Source organism: Lissotriton vulgaris, chromosome 1_1 (genome assembly GCF_964263255.1).
Source record: "Lissotriton vulgaris chromosome 1_1, aLisVul1.2, whole genome shotgun sequence".
In the NCBI taxonomy this organism is placed as follows: domain Eukaryota; kingdom Metazoa; phylum Chordata; class Amphibia; order Caudata; family Salamandridae; genus Lissotriton; species Lissotriton vulgaris.
The window spans coordinates 1,253,805,400-1,253,824,886 of NC_141685.1; positions in this window are offsets into that span (position 1 = coordinate 1,253,805,400).

The following is a 19,487-nucleotide window of genomic DNA, read 5'->3' on the forward strand; positions in this document are numbered from 1 at the left end:
CGACGCTGTCTTCTCATCCAGCAAAGACATCGCCTTCAGCCACGCCACTGGACTCCACTGGACGGACCACAGCTGCGTCCACTTCACCTTCAGAAGAACGACGATCCACCACCACCAGCAACCGGTTGCTCGAAGAAGCTGGAACAAGATCACAGCCGACCAGCTCGCCGCTTCCCTGAGCCAACACCCCCCCCGCCAGCTCAGCGAACCCCAGCCAGGCCGCCGACAACCTCACGAAGTGGATCAACAACTGCGCGGACGAACTCGCCCCACTGAGGACCCCGCCTAGCAGACCCGGCAGCAAGAAGGCCCCATGGTTCACCGACGAACTCAAGAGCTCCAAGAAGAACTGCCGAGCCCTCGAGAAAGCCTGGAGAAGGGAACCAACACCGGACAACATGACCGCCCTCAAGCTTGCCACCCGGAAGAACCACCAACTGATCCGCGCCACTAAGAAAACTGCGTTGAAGGACCGGCTAGACAACAACGCACACAATTGCAAGGAACTCTTCAACATCGTCAAAGAGCTCTCCAACCCCAATGCCGAAAACAACGACATCACCCCATCGCAAGACCTCTGCAACTCCCTCGCCTCCTACTTCCACAACAAGATCGCGGACATACACAACAGCTTCAGCACTCAACCGACGCACGCCACAACCGAACCACCGGCCCCCACCACCACCCTCCGCGCCTGGACTCCGATCAGCACCGAAGACACCATCCGCTTGATGAACTCCATCCACTCCGGATCTCCGACCGACCCCTGCCCTCACCACGTCTTCAACAAGGCTGACGCGGTCATCGCACCCCACCTGCGGGACATCATCAACACCTCCTTCGACACCGCCACCTTCCCGGAGAGCTGGAAGCACGCCGAACTCAGCGCCCTACTCAAGAAACCTACAGCGGACCCCACCGAACTCAAGAATTACCGCCCCATCTCGCTCCTCCCGTTCCCAGCCAAAGTCATCGAGAAGACCGTCAACAAGCAGCTGGCCGCCTTCCTCGAGACAAATGGATCCCTCGACCCCTCACAGTCTGGCTTCCGAGCCAACCACAGCACCGAGACCGCCCTCATCGCTGCCACCGATGACATCCGAGCCCTGATGGACAACGGAGAAACAGCGGCCCTCATCCTCCTAGACCTCCCTGCGGCATTCGACACTGTCTGCCACCGCACCCTAGTGCAGCGCCTCAGCAACGTCGGAATCCAGGAGAAGGCACTGGAATGGATCATCTCCCTCCTCGACGGAAGAACACAGAGAGTCCGTCTACCACCGTACAAGTCAGAGGCCACCGAAATCATCTGCGGCGTCCCTCAAGGATCCTCGCTGAGCCCCACCCTCTTCAACGTCTACATGAGCCCCCTCGCGGCCATCGCATGCCAACACAACCTCAACATCATCTCCTACGCTGACGACACCCAGCTGATCCTCTCCCTGACCAACGACCCCGCCGCCGCCAGAGCCAACCTTCACGAAGGGATGAAAGACGTAGCCGAGTGGATGACGACCAGCCGCCTGAAACTGAACTCAGACAAGACGGAAGTCCTCATCCTGGGTTCCTCGCCCTCCGCCTGGGACGACTCCTGGTGGCCCCCCGCCCTGGGCAGCGCACCCAAACCGACAGACCACGCACGCAACCTGGGCTTCATCTTGGACTCCTCCCTCACCATGACCAGACAAGTCAACACCGTCTCCTCGTCATGCTTCAACATCCTGCGCATGCAACGGAAGATCTTCCGGTGGATCCCCACCGAGACCAGGAAGACGGTCACCCAGGCCCTCGTCACCAGCCGACTGGACTACGGCAATGCCCTCTACGCCGGAACCACCGCCAAGCTCCAGAAGAGACTCCAGCGGATCCAGAACGCCTCAGCCAGACTCATCCTCGACATCCCATGACACAGCCACATCTCCGGACATCTGAGAGACCTGCATTGGCTCCCCGTCAACAAAAGAATCACCTTCCGCCTCCTCACCCACGCACACAAAGCCCTACACGATCAAGGCCCTAGCTACCTCAACAACCGCATCAACTTCTACGCTCCCAAACGACATCTCCGATCAGCCAGCCACGCCCTCGCCGCCGTCCCCCGCATCCGAAGAACGACAACAGGAGGAAGGTCCTTCTCCTACCTGGCCGCCAAGACCTGGAACTCCCTACCGACCGACCTGCGCCTGACCCAAGACCACCTCTCCTTCAGGAAGAAGCTCAAGACCTGGCTATTCGAGCAGTAGCAGCACTCCCCCCCCCCCCTAGCGCCTTGAGACCCTCCGGGTAAGTAGTGCGCTATATAAATGCCTGTGATTGATTGATTGATTGATTGATTGATTGATTGATTGATTGAATTATATTCTGTTACTAATTATATAGGTTTTAAGAAATATAAATTAAAAACATTTTTTTTACTTTCATTAATTATTTAATTATTATAAATTAATTTAAGTATTTTTAAGTATATTTTAGTACTTAGTTTTTAATATGAATTTAATTTAACATTGTTTTTAGTAAAGTCGATATTTTTTAAAACTATATATTTGTAAACGATATTTTTAACTCAATATTTTTGTATTTACCTGTTTGTAGATAGAAACTCGATATTTTGTCAGTCTATATTTTCTCAACGATACTCTTGCAGGTCGATATTTTGTCTCTCGATATGATTTCAGTGATCCATTGGCAGCATCTGCAGCTGTTGATGGTTGTGTTCCATCATCACTGGCTGTTTCTGCTCTTCTTTGGCGCTCTATCTCTGGTGCAAGATGAACAGGGTGGAGGGTTTCAAGGTGTTTCTTCATTGAAGAGTAGCTACAAGAGTTTCTATATGAGTTAATGATTGGTTGTCTGAGTACTTGTATGGGTGCCTGAGTGTCTGTGTGGGTGAGTGGGCGGGTGTGGGACTCCCTGCATGGATGTGGGAGTGGGTGATTCACTGGATGCATGGGTTCATGAGTGCACCTGCAAGGGGCTGTGTGGGTGAGGGAGTGTGTGTATGGACGTGTTGGTGAGTGAATGGACATCTTAGTGCTATATGTGTTAGTGAATACATATGTGAAAGGCAGTATATATGAGTGTTGCAGTGTATAAGTGACTATATGTGAGAGTGAGTGATTGTGAGAGTGGCTGTTTGGACGAGTGTCTGCTTCTGTCAGTGATTATATAAGACAGTAAGTAGGTGTTACCAACTATATGAATAAGTGAGGTGGTGTTTATATAACTGTATAGGTGAGTAAATGGCGATGTGATTGATTCTTTGCGTGACTGACTAGGTATGTGAGTAAATCTAAGAGTGAGTGGCAGTGTGTGTTTGTCTGTATGGGCATACGATAGCATATATCAATGGATGTAGGTTTAGGTTTAGGGATTTATAGAGCGCATGGATACCCACAGGCATCCCAGCACTAAAACAAGTAAGGAGATTATCTTGTGTAGAGGTTAGGGGAACAGCCATGTTTTAAGTTTCTTTGTGAAGGACTGTCCATTTCCAATCAATCATAACTCTAGGTCCATACTGTTCCAGAGTTTGGGCACTAGGTGTGATAACGATCTTCCACCCCACCTAGATCTCTTGATTCTAGTAGTGTTCATCAGAAAATTTGACCTGATCTGATACAGCAGCAGGGAGAATAGTGGGAGATCAGAGTTTGTAACATGGTGGGACTCTACCATACATGGCTATATGAGCCAAGCAGACGGACTTGAATCGAAAGCCAATGTAGCTCCCTCAAGGATGCTCTTACTGACTGGTGCCTGGGTATCTTGAGAAGCAGTCTAGCTGCTGCATTCTATACCACTTGTAGCATGTCAGTGACATATTTGGGGGAGCCAAGGTATAACGAGTTGCCATAGTGAAGTTTCAAAACTACCAAGGCTTGCACCACCGCCCTTCTTGAGTTCTCTGGGAGTAGGCTCAGAATTTTCCTAATCATCCAGAGTATCCCAAAACAGGTACTCACAAATTTTTTAGCTTGCGTCTCCATATTTAAGTTCTGGTAAAGCCACATCCCCAATATTTTTATGGAAGTTTTGGGGGTAGGGGAAGGACCCAAGTTTACTGGCCAGAGGATCTCTGAGCGTGGGTTAAAACTCCTTCCCAGAATCATAAGCTTTGTTTCATCCCCATTCAGCTTCAGATGACAGTCGGCCAACTATGTTCCTATTTTTTCCAGGCAAGGGGTTCTTTGCCTATAGTCAGAATTAAGGGTGTCTGCTATCAAAACCACTAGGTGGGTGTCATCGGCATATGACACAATGGAGACTCTGAACTCCTGTACTGTATAAGCCAGTGGGCTCAAATTAACGCAGAAAAGAGTTGGACTCAGGGAGGAGCCCTGGGGTACTCCCCAAGGGACTGAGAAAGTGTAAGACAGAAGCTGGCCTCCATACACTGAAAGGATCTGTCGCTCAGGAATGAGGCCATCCATAGATTGGCTGTACCTCTAATCCCAATATCTTTAGGCCTGTTGACAAGGATTTTGTGGTCTACCATATCAAAGGCCAGATTTAGATCTAGTAGTCCAATAGCAGTGGCTCTTCCCTGATCTATTATGCTTTTTATTTTTCAGTGACAATAATTGTGCTGACTCCGTAGTATGTTCCGGTCGGAGTCCCATCAGGGTCTGGTGTAAGATGCCATTATCTCCTAGGAAATGTGTTTCTCCCTAATCTTTCCCTGAATGGGTAGCAATGAGATTGGATGGTACATTGCCAAGAAGGCAGGATCTAGTTGGGGTTTTTTCAACAACGGTTTTACAATGGCATGCTTCCACTCTTTGAGTACTAAACCTTTTTCCTGAGACAGGGAAATGAGGTTAGTAAGTTGGGTTAACCACTTGGCTGCTAAGGCAATATTTTACTCTTCATTGTTTTTCCATTGAAATCAATGGAAAGTCCATGACGAGTTACCCTTGTCATTAGCGGCGAAGAGGTTAAGACGCAGTTCCCCCCTTGAGCGAGCATGTGAGGCGGAGCTGGGTCAATAGGAGACCCTGATTTAATATTCTATAAAAGGAAGCCAAACTGTTCTTCACTCAATTTGGGATATGTAAACAGAGCCGGGGAAGGGGAGGTTACTAACTGCTGTGTGCCAATAGGGAGTTCAGTAGTGCTCATAGAGACGTTGGTTGCCAGTGTGGTCTAGTTTATATTTGAATGGAGTTGCAAATGTTTTCCACCTTACTCTTAAAAAATGTGGCTAACCCATTACATCTCTCTTTTGAACATTGAGAAAGGTAGGTGCCTGATTAAACTGTGGAGACTTTACAATCTTAAACAGCTCCTTTGATGAATCAGAGGACTTCTCTATTTTTTCTTCAAAAAAGGGTGTTTGTGCCTTCCTTAAAGTTCTTGTGGTATTGCTGATTAGCTACTTTATATGCTATTTTAAGCTGAGGGGCATACGCTTTCCTCCAACTCCTTTCTAGCTTTTTACAACTTTTCTTTTGAGTGACCAACTGTGGACTAAACCAGGAGGACCTATTGGAATTGTTTGACTTTATTGGACCTGGTTTCCTAAAGTTCCAATCCACGGATCCATTCATCCAGGTTAAACAATGTTTATGGGCTTTCTCCAGATCCCTTGTATCTTGTGTAGAAGCCGCTTCAAGGTCTGTAAGCCAGGTTTAGGGGCCAGCCTTGGCCATTTGAGTCCTAGCACTAAGCACCCACCTTTGAGCTGGACTATAAGGGGTTTTTGTTACCGAATTGGGATAAAGAAATGATCAGTCCAGGGCATCCGAATGAGGACAAGCACCTCCAATCTGGTATCATTGGAATAAATATAGTCAAAAGTGTGGCTCTTTTCATGAGTGGCCTGATGCACCAATTATGTTAGTTGTAAGGCATCAAGGTCAGCTAAGCATCTTTTAGTCGATGGATTGGTATAATCATCCAGTTAAATATTAAAGTCGCTGAGTGCAGTGAAGGCGCTTTTCCCTATAATCATGCTGGTCAGGATGTCCGGGATAACATCTAGGAAAGGCTTACAAGTCCCTGGAGGCCTATGAATGAGACTGCCCGAGGAGGAGGATGTCAGGTGAGGGACAATCTGAAGGCAAAAGGCTCACAATTGATAATATTAAGGGGTGATGGCACTGGCCAGATGTGATTTGCAAATAATAGCAATGCCACCTCCTGTTGTACCCTCTCTATCGAGTCGGTATATCTCAAAACCCTGGGGGAGGGTACTTACAATCTCGGGGATGGAGTTTTCTCAAAGCCAAGTTTCTGTGAGGAATAGTACCTCAAGGTCTTCCTCCTCAATCAGCAACCTGATCTCGGTTGAGTGCTTTGGAAGGGATCTACAGTTTATTAGCCCTATATTCCAGTGTTTGGTGTGGTCTATCCCTTTCCCTTTGCAACTTCCTTGCTGGGCCAATATCCCTGCTGCAGAGTCACAGATGTGGCAGCTCAGTGGCTGGTTGGTGACCAGTGAGTGCATGCAGGAGGGCTACAGTATTTAGAGCCTCAAGCTCCTTTTTGTATAGATGACTGACTGCATGAATGAGTGACTCTATGGGTGAGTGGGTGAATGTATGTACACCTATGAATCAGTGAATGAGTATCTACTAACTGATACTAGTGTGTCTATGGTTTTGAGAACACTATTCTATATTTTTGATTGAGTGTATCAAAGGTTATGTTATGGTGTGAAGAGGTAAATCAGATACTAAGTGGATGATGTAGTCAGTGATATCATCAGTAATGTAATTTGAGATGTCATGAGTGATGTCACTGACCAGGTCATGAGTGATGTAATATGTGACGTCATCAGCAGTGCATTGCGGGGGGCATGGGTTATAGTTAGCTCGGCTGAATGAAATGTCAACCTAACTACAACGTGTGTTTTTTTCCCTGAATTTCTCTGGTTTTGTAAATGCTAATTCCTAACTATAATGTCCCTGAAACCTATGTTTTTTCTATGAATTTCGAAGGTTTTTTAAATGCTGATTCCTAACTATAACGTCCCTGACATCTATGTTTTTTGCAATGAATTTCTAAGTTTTTTAAAATGCTAATTCCTAACTATTACGTCCCTAAAACCTGTTTTTTTCAGTGAATGTATATTTATATATATATGTAGCCAACAGCTAACAGTAATGAACTTGACCAACAGAGCTCTAACAAATGAAGAAGAACATGCACTGAGTCTTAGCCTTTCATTCTGTCCTGAAATAGACTTTGACTATGCCCAGACACGTGTTGATCTTTACAAATTTGAACGCAAATTGAAACTGTAACTATAAAATGCATTATTTACGTAAGAACACAGTGGGGACTGTAGGAACACAACTTGCTGCACTGAGTGATGACCCTAGTTTGACAATTGAGGACATTCCCACATTTCAAGTTATGAGTGACCTGGGTCAGCAAAGTCAACACAGCGTGACAAGCGACCATATTGACCCATTTGACCCCAACCATGTAGGCAACATTGCACAGCTATTTGAATTGCAAAGAGGAGAGGCAGTGTCCACGAACTTCAGAACAAAATCCAAGTATGTATCCACCATTGCCACAGATAATATTGAGATCTTTGGGGACCTAGTAACGCAAGACCTCTTGAAACTCAATGATACTACTCCAGGTCACAAGAGCACTTCAAAAACACAATGGGAGGCTGTCAAAAATTTACAGAGCGACTGTGAGCTTTTCATCAAACATTCTGACAAGGGGATTTACGTAGTACTGATGACAAGAGCAATGTACACAAAAGAGGCATATCGCCAGTTGAATGATATAACTTGATATGGTAGAGTGGACAAGAAGTATTTATTTGACCTGCACCAGAGGTACTTTAGCCGGTTACAGGACTGGCATGAGAGGGAACTATTCACTTGGGACGAGAAACAGTTTCTCAAAAACGAAACACCCACCACATCCACATACTATCTCTTGACAAAAATCCATAAGAATGCACAGGAACCAACAGGGAGACCCATAGTCTTATCTGAGAACAACCTCTTAGAAAACACCTACATCTCTGTTGATCACTTTCTTTTCCCCTTTGTCAAAGATCTCAACTCATATCCCAGGGATACTACTGACTTTTTACAAATCGTACATGATGTGGCTCTTAACGCCAACCATTGGCTGGTGTGTTTAGATGTGGAAAACCTGTATACTAGTGTCAGGCAGTCGGACAGACTCAAAGAATGTACGCTTTTCCTTAAGGCACGTAATATTCAATATCTTGAACATACATACATGCTCCTAGAAATGATTGAGATCTGCTTGGGCGAAATGTCTTTATCTTTGAGAAAGAGCATTTTAAACAAATACAAGGGACTTCCGTGGGCACCTGCTTTGCTCCTGGCTATGCCAATCTCATGGTGGGCTGGTGGGAGAAGCAGGTGCACTGGAATGAGACGACAGAACACTGGATCTTCAATAAAAAAATGACTGAGGTACATTGATGACATTTTTTTTGTCTCGGAGGGGACAGAATTGGAACTAAAAAAGTTTGTGGATACTCTTAATGTCAATTCTGTCAACCTTAAATTTACCATGCATTATCATAAAGAGATGATAGATTAGTTAGACTAAGCTCACAGTTGACAAAGGTACAATCCACACTAATCTTTTCAGAAGGGAAACATCTGGCAATTTGTTATTGCATACCTCCAGTTGCCATCCACCTAGCTTCAGATGGGGCATACCATATAGCGAATTCTTAAGGGCCAAACAAAACTGCAGCTCTATCGCTAACTACGAGTGAACCAAATGTGATATGATAGAGAGGTTAAAAGAGAGAGGCTACTCACGCACAGCCCTCAAACAGGCTGAAGCACGAGTAGAACAACAGTCAAGGAGTGAGATCCTCTCAAGACAAACCTCAGATAGAATCATCCCCAAAGAAGCCACTAACGAACCTATTCAGTTCATTACAAAATTTAGCAACCAAGCCAACCAATTTCATAAAATATTGAAATCTAGATGGGGGATCTTTAGGCAGGATCTCATTCTGAGAAACCTAGTAGGCGGCAATCCGTCGATGACCGACAGGAGAAATGCTTCACTAAAAGACCTTCTCGTGCATAGTCACCTTCAGACCAAAGAAACAAATTGGCTTAAACAAACCAAAGGTTTCCGCAGGTGCAGCAACTGCAAAACCTGCAGGCATAGCAGTAATGTGTCTGAAGTCCCCCTAGATAGTATTAAAACCAAAAGGAAGATTTCGTAATTGATTACCTGCAATACTGACCATCTGGTCTAAACTATTGTGTGTCCCTGTGGGCTGTGGTATATTGGCTTTTACTATATTTCCAGTTAAGAAGCAGATTCTGAAGCACTGGAGGACCATAACCAATAAAGATGAAAGCTACAGCACAGCCAATCACTTTTCTGATAAACATGCTGGAGACTGGACACAGGCTAGGTATTGTGGTCTAGATTCAGTGAGCCTCAACCCGAGAGGGGGCAACTGTCTGGTGGTACTACGTGAGTTAGAATCACGTTTCATCCTGCAGGCTGGCACCAAATTCCATGATGGGTTGAATTTCGATGAGAAGATACGCTTCCATCTTTAGAACAGTTACATTGACACACTTACATCACTTGCTTGGCAGAGCCCTTCCGTCCCACCTTTTCCTCCTTTTTATTATGTATATATATTCTGAATGACACATGATGCTTTTATCACTTGTTTTTGCATCTTTTTTTTTTAGTTACACTGTTTAATAATGCATTTTATGTCAAGAATCTTTTAAATGTTGGTAAACTGATCTCTAATACTTGTCTATATAACCCTTTTTCTACATGCATATGTGGCAGAGATCTAAGATGAGACTGACTCACCTACGTTAGTGTTATGCGCACCGGAGTGGAGGGACGTTCCAGTGAACCCTCCTTACTTCCTTACTCCTAATCACAATAACCTTCCATACTCAGTCTCCTATAGACTCTATCACCTGACTGAGTCAACAGTAAATCACGGTTGGATACGTCAGGTAGCCCCACTATGCAACTGTACCATACAGAGTTTGAATATGATTATTAAGGTACTAGACAAGAACTTTGTTTTCGTTGGATATACTCCTTGACGCTGATGTGTCCCATTGGCAATACTTCCTCTCATGAATGGTGTTAAGTCACACGTAGAAACTACCAAAGGGTAGTATACCCTATATAAGACTAAAGCTCAACTTATTTAGTCTTGGATCTACCATTACCACATATATGGGAACATATACCCTTTTATGGGATGAAATTGGACACTGGGTCATCTAACTATCACTAGCAATGCGAGCCGGTTAATACTATTTGAATCTGTATTACTGCATCACCATGGTAAAACAGACTATTACGAGTGTGAACATAATTGTAACATTGTAAACTATTGCTGAAATTTACAAGCATCATGGAAACTATTGTACTATTTTGTAAATATTTTCTTTTTCTTTTATGTCTATGCACAGAACACTCAGTGTCCACATTGTTTTCGTGTCCTTAAAAAGAGTGTTCGACATGGGAAGAGGTCATGTGACAAAGACCACGGGTGTACTTGAAACGCGTCTTTCTCTGAAAAAATAAAATACCTCTCAACTCGATCAGTGGGCTTGTGGAGATTATTTTCTGGTAACTACGTACATCGTGATATATATATGTATATATATGTATATCTAAAAAATACAGATTTACCTGCAAATCCGGCTGCAGTGGCGTGAAATCACCGTCCAAAATAATTTTGGAAGCACCACTTGGTGTTTTAGAAATCCCTTCACTGTATGGGCTACAACAAAGGACTTCAACGCCCAGCATGCAGCGGGACTGTAGGAGAGCGCAAGATGTCTCACACCTGTGAGGCAAAGGTGGGGCCAGTGATCACATGATGAAGAGTGGTCACAGGTTTAAACATTGCCATAACGGACCCCCGGAAATAGCGAGAAGGCAGCTGAGACGGGCACTGATGAGACCAATGGATGGCTAAAACGCATCTGCCCAGCGTTTCAGGGATATTATTGTCAGCGCAAGAAAATCAATAAACCTGTGCTTATTCCCCCTGAGCTGTGTCCCTCTCTTTCTTTAGTAAGAGGGAGTCTGGATGTGGTGTTTTACCGGCTTGCAGGTGCTGGTTCTGTGACACGCCCTCTCAGTCTGGAGCTGCGCGGTTTACCTGCAATCTTTAGAGGATATATATATATATATATATATATATATATATATATATATATATATATATATATATATATATCCTACTGGTGGTCGCCAGTAGGTAGTTATAGTTAGGATTTTTTTCAATGCAAAATCTCAAAATTCTATTTGGAATAACTTTGGCGCCGGTTGACGAATCTGCCTGAAAATTTCCTCAAATTTGCTTCGCGGAGCTCATGTCCTTCCTTGGAAGTTTGGGGGGGATTTGTCAAGCGGGGGCCGAGATAAAAGGGTGGTCCCAAAACGTGTTTCCCCATGTTAATTTCCATAGGGCGGTCGACCTCACTTTTAGCCCGAACGGCTGAATGGATTTCCACCAAACTTGGCAAAATTGTAGGGACTGGTACCCCGATGTGCCTTTGCTATGTCTCAAGATATATGCTCCAGTGGTTTTTACGAAAAATAACTTTGAACAAATATATATTGGGCTACATTGGGCTATATATATGTTAGAGCCCAAATGTAGCCCAAATGTATCCCAATGTAGCCCAATGTAGCCCAAAGATGGCCACCAGAGACAAAAAAAACAAATGTAGCCCAAATATCAGCCAGATGTAGCCCAACTATAGCCCAATGATAGAATGTCCCAGAGTGTTCTAAAGAACAACTAGAGTGCTTACAGTCTTACTTATGACAAAAGTATGGCACACCTGAAGTCATCTTGATTGGAATAAAGTGTTAACACTTAAAACATTGAATTTGCAAAGGAACAAAATGAGGGGGTTCATTTTGCCATAGAAATTATGATTAGCGCTGAAGAAAGAAAAATTAGGGCACATTTTGAGTGACTTCTCAAATCCTCTTATATTTCATTAAAAAAATTCTGATATGCAGTCTCCCAAGATGGCCACCAGGAACAAAAGAGCCCAAATGTAGCCCAAATATCAGCCAGATGTAGCCCAACTATAGCCCAATGACAGAATGTCCCAGAGTGTTCTAAAGAACAACTAGAACGCTAACAGTCTTACTTATGACAAAAGTATGGCACACCTGAAGTCATCTTGATTGGAATAAAGCGGTAACACTTAATACATTTAATTTGAAAAGGAACAAAATGAGGGGTTTCATTTTGCCATAGAAATGTTATATTTCTATTTCACACCACTTGGTGTGCATGAAGCAGCAGTATCCACTGGAACTTAAATGAAATCGAGTCCTGGCACCTATTATATGGACTACAAGTACCAAGATGTGTGCGCCCACATGGGCAGGACTTTTACTATTAAAATGGTGATTTCAAACAACTCCTGCTTCCGCCTCATTACCTGCCACTGATGAAGAGCAATTCATATGCTCGAAACGCGTTTGGCTGCTATCAGGTATGGAGGAGCGGTGGTAACCTGCCATTGTTGCTGCCTGCTGTGGTGTGCAGTAACCCCTTTCCGTGTGATTACCCTACCGAGGCACTCCTCATTTTCTTGGTGTTTAGCGGCTGGTTCCGTCGCAGGGAAGTCCCGCTGCTGAAGAATCGCGGATCCTGTGTGCCCGCAAACGCGGTCACCGCTTGGAGGAAAGGGGGCCTCGCAGCAGGGTGATATTGGCCACATGACAGTGTTGTTCACTCCCCTCCACCAACTTGGGAAGAACATTGGTTTATATTTTTTATATTTTTCCACTTGGTGTGCATGAAACAGCAGTATCCACTGGGACTTAAATGAAATCGAGTCCTGGCACCTATTATATGGACTACAAGTACCAAGATGCTGTGCGCCCACATGGGCGGGACTTTTACTATTAAAATGGTGATTTCAAACAACTCCTGCTTACGTCTCATTACCTGCCACTAATGAAGAGCAATTCATATGCTCGAACCGCGGTTGGCTGCTATCAGGTATGGAGGAGCGGTGGTAACCTGCCATTGTTGCTGCCTGCTGTGGTGTGCAGTAACCCCTTTCCGTGCGATTACCCTACCGAGGCACCCTTCATTTTCTTGATGTTTAGCGGCTGGTTCCGCCACAGGGAAGTCCCGCTGCTGAAGAATCGCGGATCCTGTGTGCCCGCAAACGCGGTCACCGCTTGGAGGAAAGGGGGCCTCGCAGCAGGGTGATATTGGCCACATGACAGTGTTGTTCACTCCCCTCCACCAACTTGGGAAGAACATTGGTTTATATTTTTTATATTTTTCCACTTGGTGTGCATGAAGCAGCAGTATCCACTGGGACTTAAATGAAATCGAATCCTGGCACCTATTATATGGACTACAAGTACCAAGATGCTGTGCGCCCACATGGGCGGGACTTTTACTATTAAAATGGTGATTTCAAACAACTCCTGCTTACGTCTCATTACCTGCCACTAATGAAGAGCAATTCATATGCTCGAAACGCGTTTGGCTGCTATCAGGTATGGAGGAGGGGTGGTAACCTGCCATTGTTGCTGCCTGCTGTGGTGTGCAGTAACCCCTTTCCGTGTGATTACCCTACCGAGGCACCCCTCATTTTCTTGATGTTTAGCGGCTGGTTCCGCCGCAGGAAAGTCCCGCTGCTGAAGAATCGCGGATCCTGTGTGCCCGCAAACGCGGTCACTGCTTGGAGGAAAGGGGGCCTCGCAGCAAGGTGATATTGGCCACATGACAGTGTTGTTCACTCCCCTCCACCCACTTGGGAAGAACATTGGTTTATATTTTTTATATTTTTCCACTTGGTGTGCATGAAGCAGCAGTATCCACTGGGACTTAAATGAAATCGAGTCCTGGCACCTATTATATGGACTACAAGTACCAAGATGCTGTGCGCCCACATGGGCGGGTCTTTTACTACTAAAATGGTGATTTCAAACAACTTCTGCTTCCGCCTCATTACCTGCCACTGATGAAGAGCAATTCATATGCTCGAAACGCTTTTGGCTGCTATCAGGTATGGAGGAGCGGTGGTAACCTGCCATTGTTGCTGCCTGCTGTGGTGTGCAGTAACCCCTTTCCATGTGATTACCCTACCGAGGCACCCCTCATTTTCTTGATTATATATATATATATATTCACTGAAAAAAACATAGGTTTCCCACCAGTTATAGTTAGGAATTAGCATTTAAAAAACCTATTAAATTCACTGAAAAAACCACAGGTTTCACACCAGTTACAGTTATGTGGAAATTTGACTCGCATAAAACCATTGAAATTCCCACGTTATAGTTAGTTGGACTCACTATAACTTGCGCATGCAATGCACTGCTGATGACGTCACATATTACATCACTCATGACATGGTCAGTGACATCACTCATGACATCACTGATGACATCTCATGATGTATATATATATATATATATATATATATATTACCTACTGGCGGTCGCCAGTAGGTAGTTATAGTTAGGATAATTTTCAATGTTAAATCTCAACATTCTATTTTGAATAACTTTGGCGCCGGTTGTCGAATCTGCCTGAAATTTTCAGGAAAATGGTCTCATGGCGGTCCGGTCCTTCCCTGAAAGTTTGGGGGGGATTCGTCAAGCGGGGGCCGAGATAAAAGGGGGGTCCCAAAACGCGTTTTCCCCATGTTAATTTCCATAGGGCGGTCGATTTCACTTTTAGCCCGAACGGCTGAATGGATTTCCACCAAACTTGGCAAAATTGTAGGGACTGGTAGCCCGATGTGCCTTTGCTATGTCTCAAGATATGTGCTCCAGTGGATTTTGAGTAATTTAGGTTCAAAAAAATATATATATCTATAGGCGCTCTCCCGTGCGCGCACGGGAGAGCGCTCCAGGCGCGACACGCGACTTGCGCGCAGGAAGCTGATTGGATCTCAGTTGTCTGTAAACATTCTAAACAGTGCGGAGCGGCCGCCATCTTGTGTCTCGGTAAAATCGAGACACAAGGGGTTTGAAAAAAAAAGGGGCAAATGACCATAAGGGGGAAGAGTAGACCCCCTCTGACCCCCTAGGTTTGATGTAGGGACTAAAATAGGGTCCTGCAGGGCATTAAAAAATTTTTTTCGTTTTGCGCGGGGATAGGCGCTCTCCCGTGCGCGCACGGGAGAGCGCTCCAGGCGCGACACGCGACTTGCGCACAGGAAGCTGATTGGATCTCAGTTGTCTGTAAACATTCTAAACAGTGCGGAGCGGCCGCCATCTTGTGTCTCGGTAAAATCGAGACACAAGGGGTTTGAAAAAAAAAGGGGCAAATGACCATAAGGGGGAAGAGTAGACCCCCTCTGACCCCCTAGGTTTGATGTAGGGACTAAAATAGGGTCCTGCAGGGCAATAAAAATTTTTTTTCGTTTTGCGCGGGGGAAGCGCATGGTACGCGCACCGGAAGCACGGGGAAAATCCAGGACTATATTTATGAAGGCCTTGCGCTGTTAGTTTTGCGCTTCCTGTGCGTCAATTTTTGTGACGCACCAGCGGTGTAAAAAAATGCGCATTGTTATGCAATATTTAAAAAGTGACGCATCTATCTAGATGCGTCACTTTTTAAATATAGTGCAACGAGGTACATTTTATTACACTGCTGGTGTTATGCGTCACTTTTCTGTGCGCACTCCTTATGACGTTCCAGATGTGTCATATTTAATGTATGACGAATCATGTTGCAGATACAATATGGCGCAGAGTTTTAAAAAGTGACCCATGTACCTAGATGCGTCACTTTTTAAAAATAGCGTCAGGTATAATGTATGCAGAGGGGGTGTTCTCCCGCAAAAAGCTTTGTAATAGCGACGCAGTGAAATCTTTGAGATTTCACTGCGTCAGTTTTAGGATGCTGTTGCGTCAAAATCTTGTGCCTGCTTTACAGCAGGTGTTAGACTGAGGCAAGACCTTTCATATGCTGCTTTCCCCATTTGAAAGGACACATTACTGGAGTTGCGTCACTTTTGTGACGCACTCCAGCAATGCGTTACTTGGAATGTCATAAGGAGTGCGCACAGAAAAGTGACGCATTGCACCAGTAGTGTAAAAAAATGTGTTGCGTTGCGTTATATTTAAAAAGTGAGGTATCTAGGTAGATGGGTCACTTTTTAAAATCAAGCGCCACATTATATCTGCGTGAGGTATAATGCATGCAGAGGGGGTGTTCCCCCACAAAAAGCTTTGTAATAGCGACGCAGTGAAATGTTTGAGATTTCACTGCGTCACTTTTAGGATGCTGTTGCATCCTTTAAATATAGTGCAACGAGGCACATTTTATTACACTGCTGGTGTGATGCGTCACTTTTCTGTACACAGTCCTTATGACATTCCAGATGTGTCATATTTAATGTATGACGAATCATGTTGCAAGGAGTTACAGATACGTCAGTATTTCTGACATATGTGTAAACATAAAAGTGATGCGAGGCCGGCGCAAAATTTTGACGCAATAGCATCCTAAAAGTGACGCAGGGAAATCTCATAGATTTCAGTACGTTGTTATTACCAAGCTTTTTGCGAGGGATTGCCCCCTCTGCATACATTATACCTGATGCAGATACAATATGGCGCAGAGTTTTAAAAAGTGACCCATGTACCTAGATGCGTCACTTTTTAAAAAATAGTGTCAGGTATAATGCATGCAGAGGGGGTGTTCCTTGCAAAAAGCTTGGTAATAATGACGCAGTGAGTCACTTTTAGGATGCAGTTGCGCCAAAATCTTGCGCCTGCTTCACAGCAAACCTTTCACATGGTGCTTTTTCCATGTGAAAGGAGACATTACTGGAGTTGCGTCACTTTTGTGACGCACTCCTGCAATGCGTTACTTTTGTGTTTAGAGATATGTCAGAAATACTGACATATCTGTAACTCCTTGCGAATTGATTAGTCATATATTAAATATGACATATGTGGAATGTCATAAGGAGTGCGTCCAGATAAGTGACGCATCGCTATGACGCACTCCAGCAATGCGTTACTTGGAATGTCATAAGGAGTGCGCACAGAAAAGTGACGCATTGCACCAGTAGTGTAAAAAAATGTGTTGCGTTGCGTTATATTTAAAAAGTGAGGTATCTAGGTAGATGGGTCACTTTTTAAAATCAAGCGCCACATTATATCTGCGTGAGGTATAATGCATGCAGAGGGGGTGTTCCCCCACAAAAAGCTTTGTAATAGCGACGCAGTGAAATGTTTGAGATTTCACTGCGTCACTTTTAGGATGCTGTTGCATCCTTTAAATATAGTGCAACGAGGCACATTTTATTACACTGCTGGTGTGATGCGTCACTTTTCTGTACACAGTCCTTATGACATTCCAGATGTGTCATATTTAATGTATGACGAATCATGTTGCAAGGAGTTACAGATACGTCAGTATTTCTGACATATGTGTAAACATAAAAGTGATGCGAGGCCGGCGCAAAATTTTGACGCAATAGCATCCTAAAAGTGACGCAGGGAAATCTCATAGATTTCAGTACGTTGTTATTACCAAGCTTTTTGCGAGGGATTGCCCCCTCTGCATACATTATACCTGATGCAGATACAATATGGCGCAGAGTTTTAAAAAGTGACCCATGTACCTAGATGCGTCACTTTTTAAAAAATAGTGTCAGGTATAATGCATGCAGAGGGGGTGTTCCTTGCAAAAAGCTTGGTAATAATGACGCAGTGAGTCACTTTTAGGATGCAGTTGCGCCAAAATCTTGCGCCTGCTTCATAGCAAACCTTTCACATGGTGCTTTTTCCATGTGAAAGGACACATTACTGGAGTTGCGTCACTTTTGTGACGCACTCCTGCAATGCGTTACTTTTGTGTTTAGAGATATGTCAGAAATACTGACATATCTGTAACTCCTTGCGAATTGATTAGTCATATATTAAATATGACATATGTGGAATGTCATAAGGAGTGCGTCCAGATAAGTGACGCATCGCTATTTTCACGTAGCGATGCGTCACTTTTCAGAAATGAGGCCTCCAGTTTATTCACTGTGTCATAAATTTCTTTTCTAACACTCACCTTCTTTCAGTCCTCCTACTTCACTTCCTTTCACCTCTCATACCTTTCTGTTCTTTCTTACTCATTCTCCTTTCAATTATCAATGCACTATATTTCACTTACTCTTCATTTTTTAAGATTATAGCTCTTTGATGAGAATTGGAGGTAGTTCTGAAAAGAACTTTTGGTTTTCTTCTTTTAACTGAAGAGGAACAAAAACAGGGAATAGAAACTGCTCAACAGGAGCAAAAAGAAAAGAAAAAAATTAGGGGTGGGAAGGGCAGTGATGGTTCTCTAATGCCCGAACCATGAGCAGGACACTTTGCTCCCCATAGGTGAGGAGTTGATTGCAGTATCTGCATCTGACGACCCCATGGTTGAATGCAGGTTGGATGTTTGCTACCTGCCCCTGAGCTTGTTCTCTTCCAGAAGAAGTTGCTCCTCCGGTTGATGTAGAGGCCCCATCTCTAGGAACCTCCTGTGCCAGAGCCCTGACACTTTCCCGGGCAAAATTCTGGGGGTGCTTGGTCTCCACATGGCGAATCATGGTGAAGTTGCCAAAAGAGTATTTTTTTAGGGGGTTACCCCGTGACAGGACCTTTTTGCAGATCCTGCACTCTACTTTTGGTGCATTCACCTTTTTCTGGTCTGCAGGAAACTTAAAAAATTTCCAGATGAAATGTCCCTTCTTCTTTGGGGTAGGTGGCTCTTCATCAATGAAGTCATCTTCACTGCTGGATGATCTGGCAGCCATGATTATCCAAGAAATATGCAAGAGCAAAACAGGCAGGTCTTTCAGTCACAAAAGTGAAAGAAGAAGTGAAGGAAATGGGTGGGGATTTCATTCATTGTAAAAAAAAACTGTTAGCAACCAATGAAAAGTGTTATTTTAGGGTCACATGACCCGACGCGCTTACGCTGCGCGCTCAGGTGCACTTCCGGGTGCGTTTACGCAGCGCGATCGTAGGCGCTTCCGGGGCGCAAACGTGGCGCGATCGTAGGCGCTTCCGGGGCGCAAACGTGGCGCGATCGTAGGCGCTTCCGGGGCGCAAACGTGGCGCGATCGTAGGCGCTTTTGCGTGCGTTTAGGAGCCGCGCACGTAGGCGCTTCCGAGGGCACGTACGTTGCGCGCCGAAGTGACGTCATCAATCTTTCATAGAAATGCATAATCATTTTCCATATTAAAAAAAAAACATTTTATTTGTATGGTACGAAATGTTTTGCATTATTATTAACTTTTCATTCATATTTTTTTTTCACGAACGACAGTTGCGCTCTGGGTGCGCTTTCAGATGAGCGCACGGAGAAGCTTACAGGAGAGCTTAGCTGAAAGCTTCCCCGAGCGCGCACCCAGAGCGCAAAAGAAAAAAATTATAAAAAAAATGAATACTTAAAAAAAAACAGCAAATTGTAAAAAAAAAAAAGGTTAGAAACTCGATATACAAAGGAATTAGCATTTAAAAAACCTATGAAATT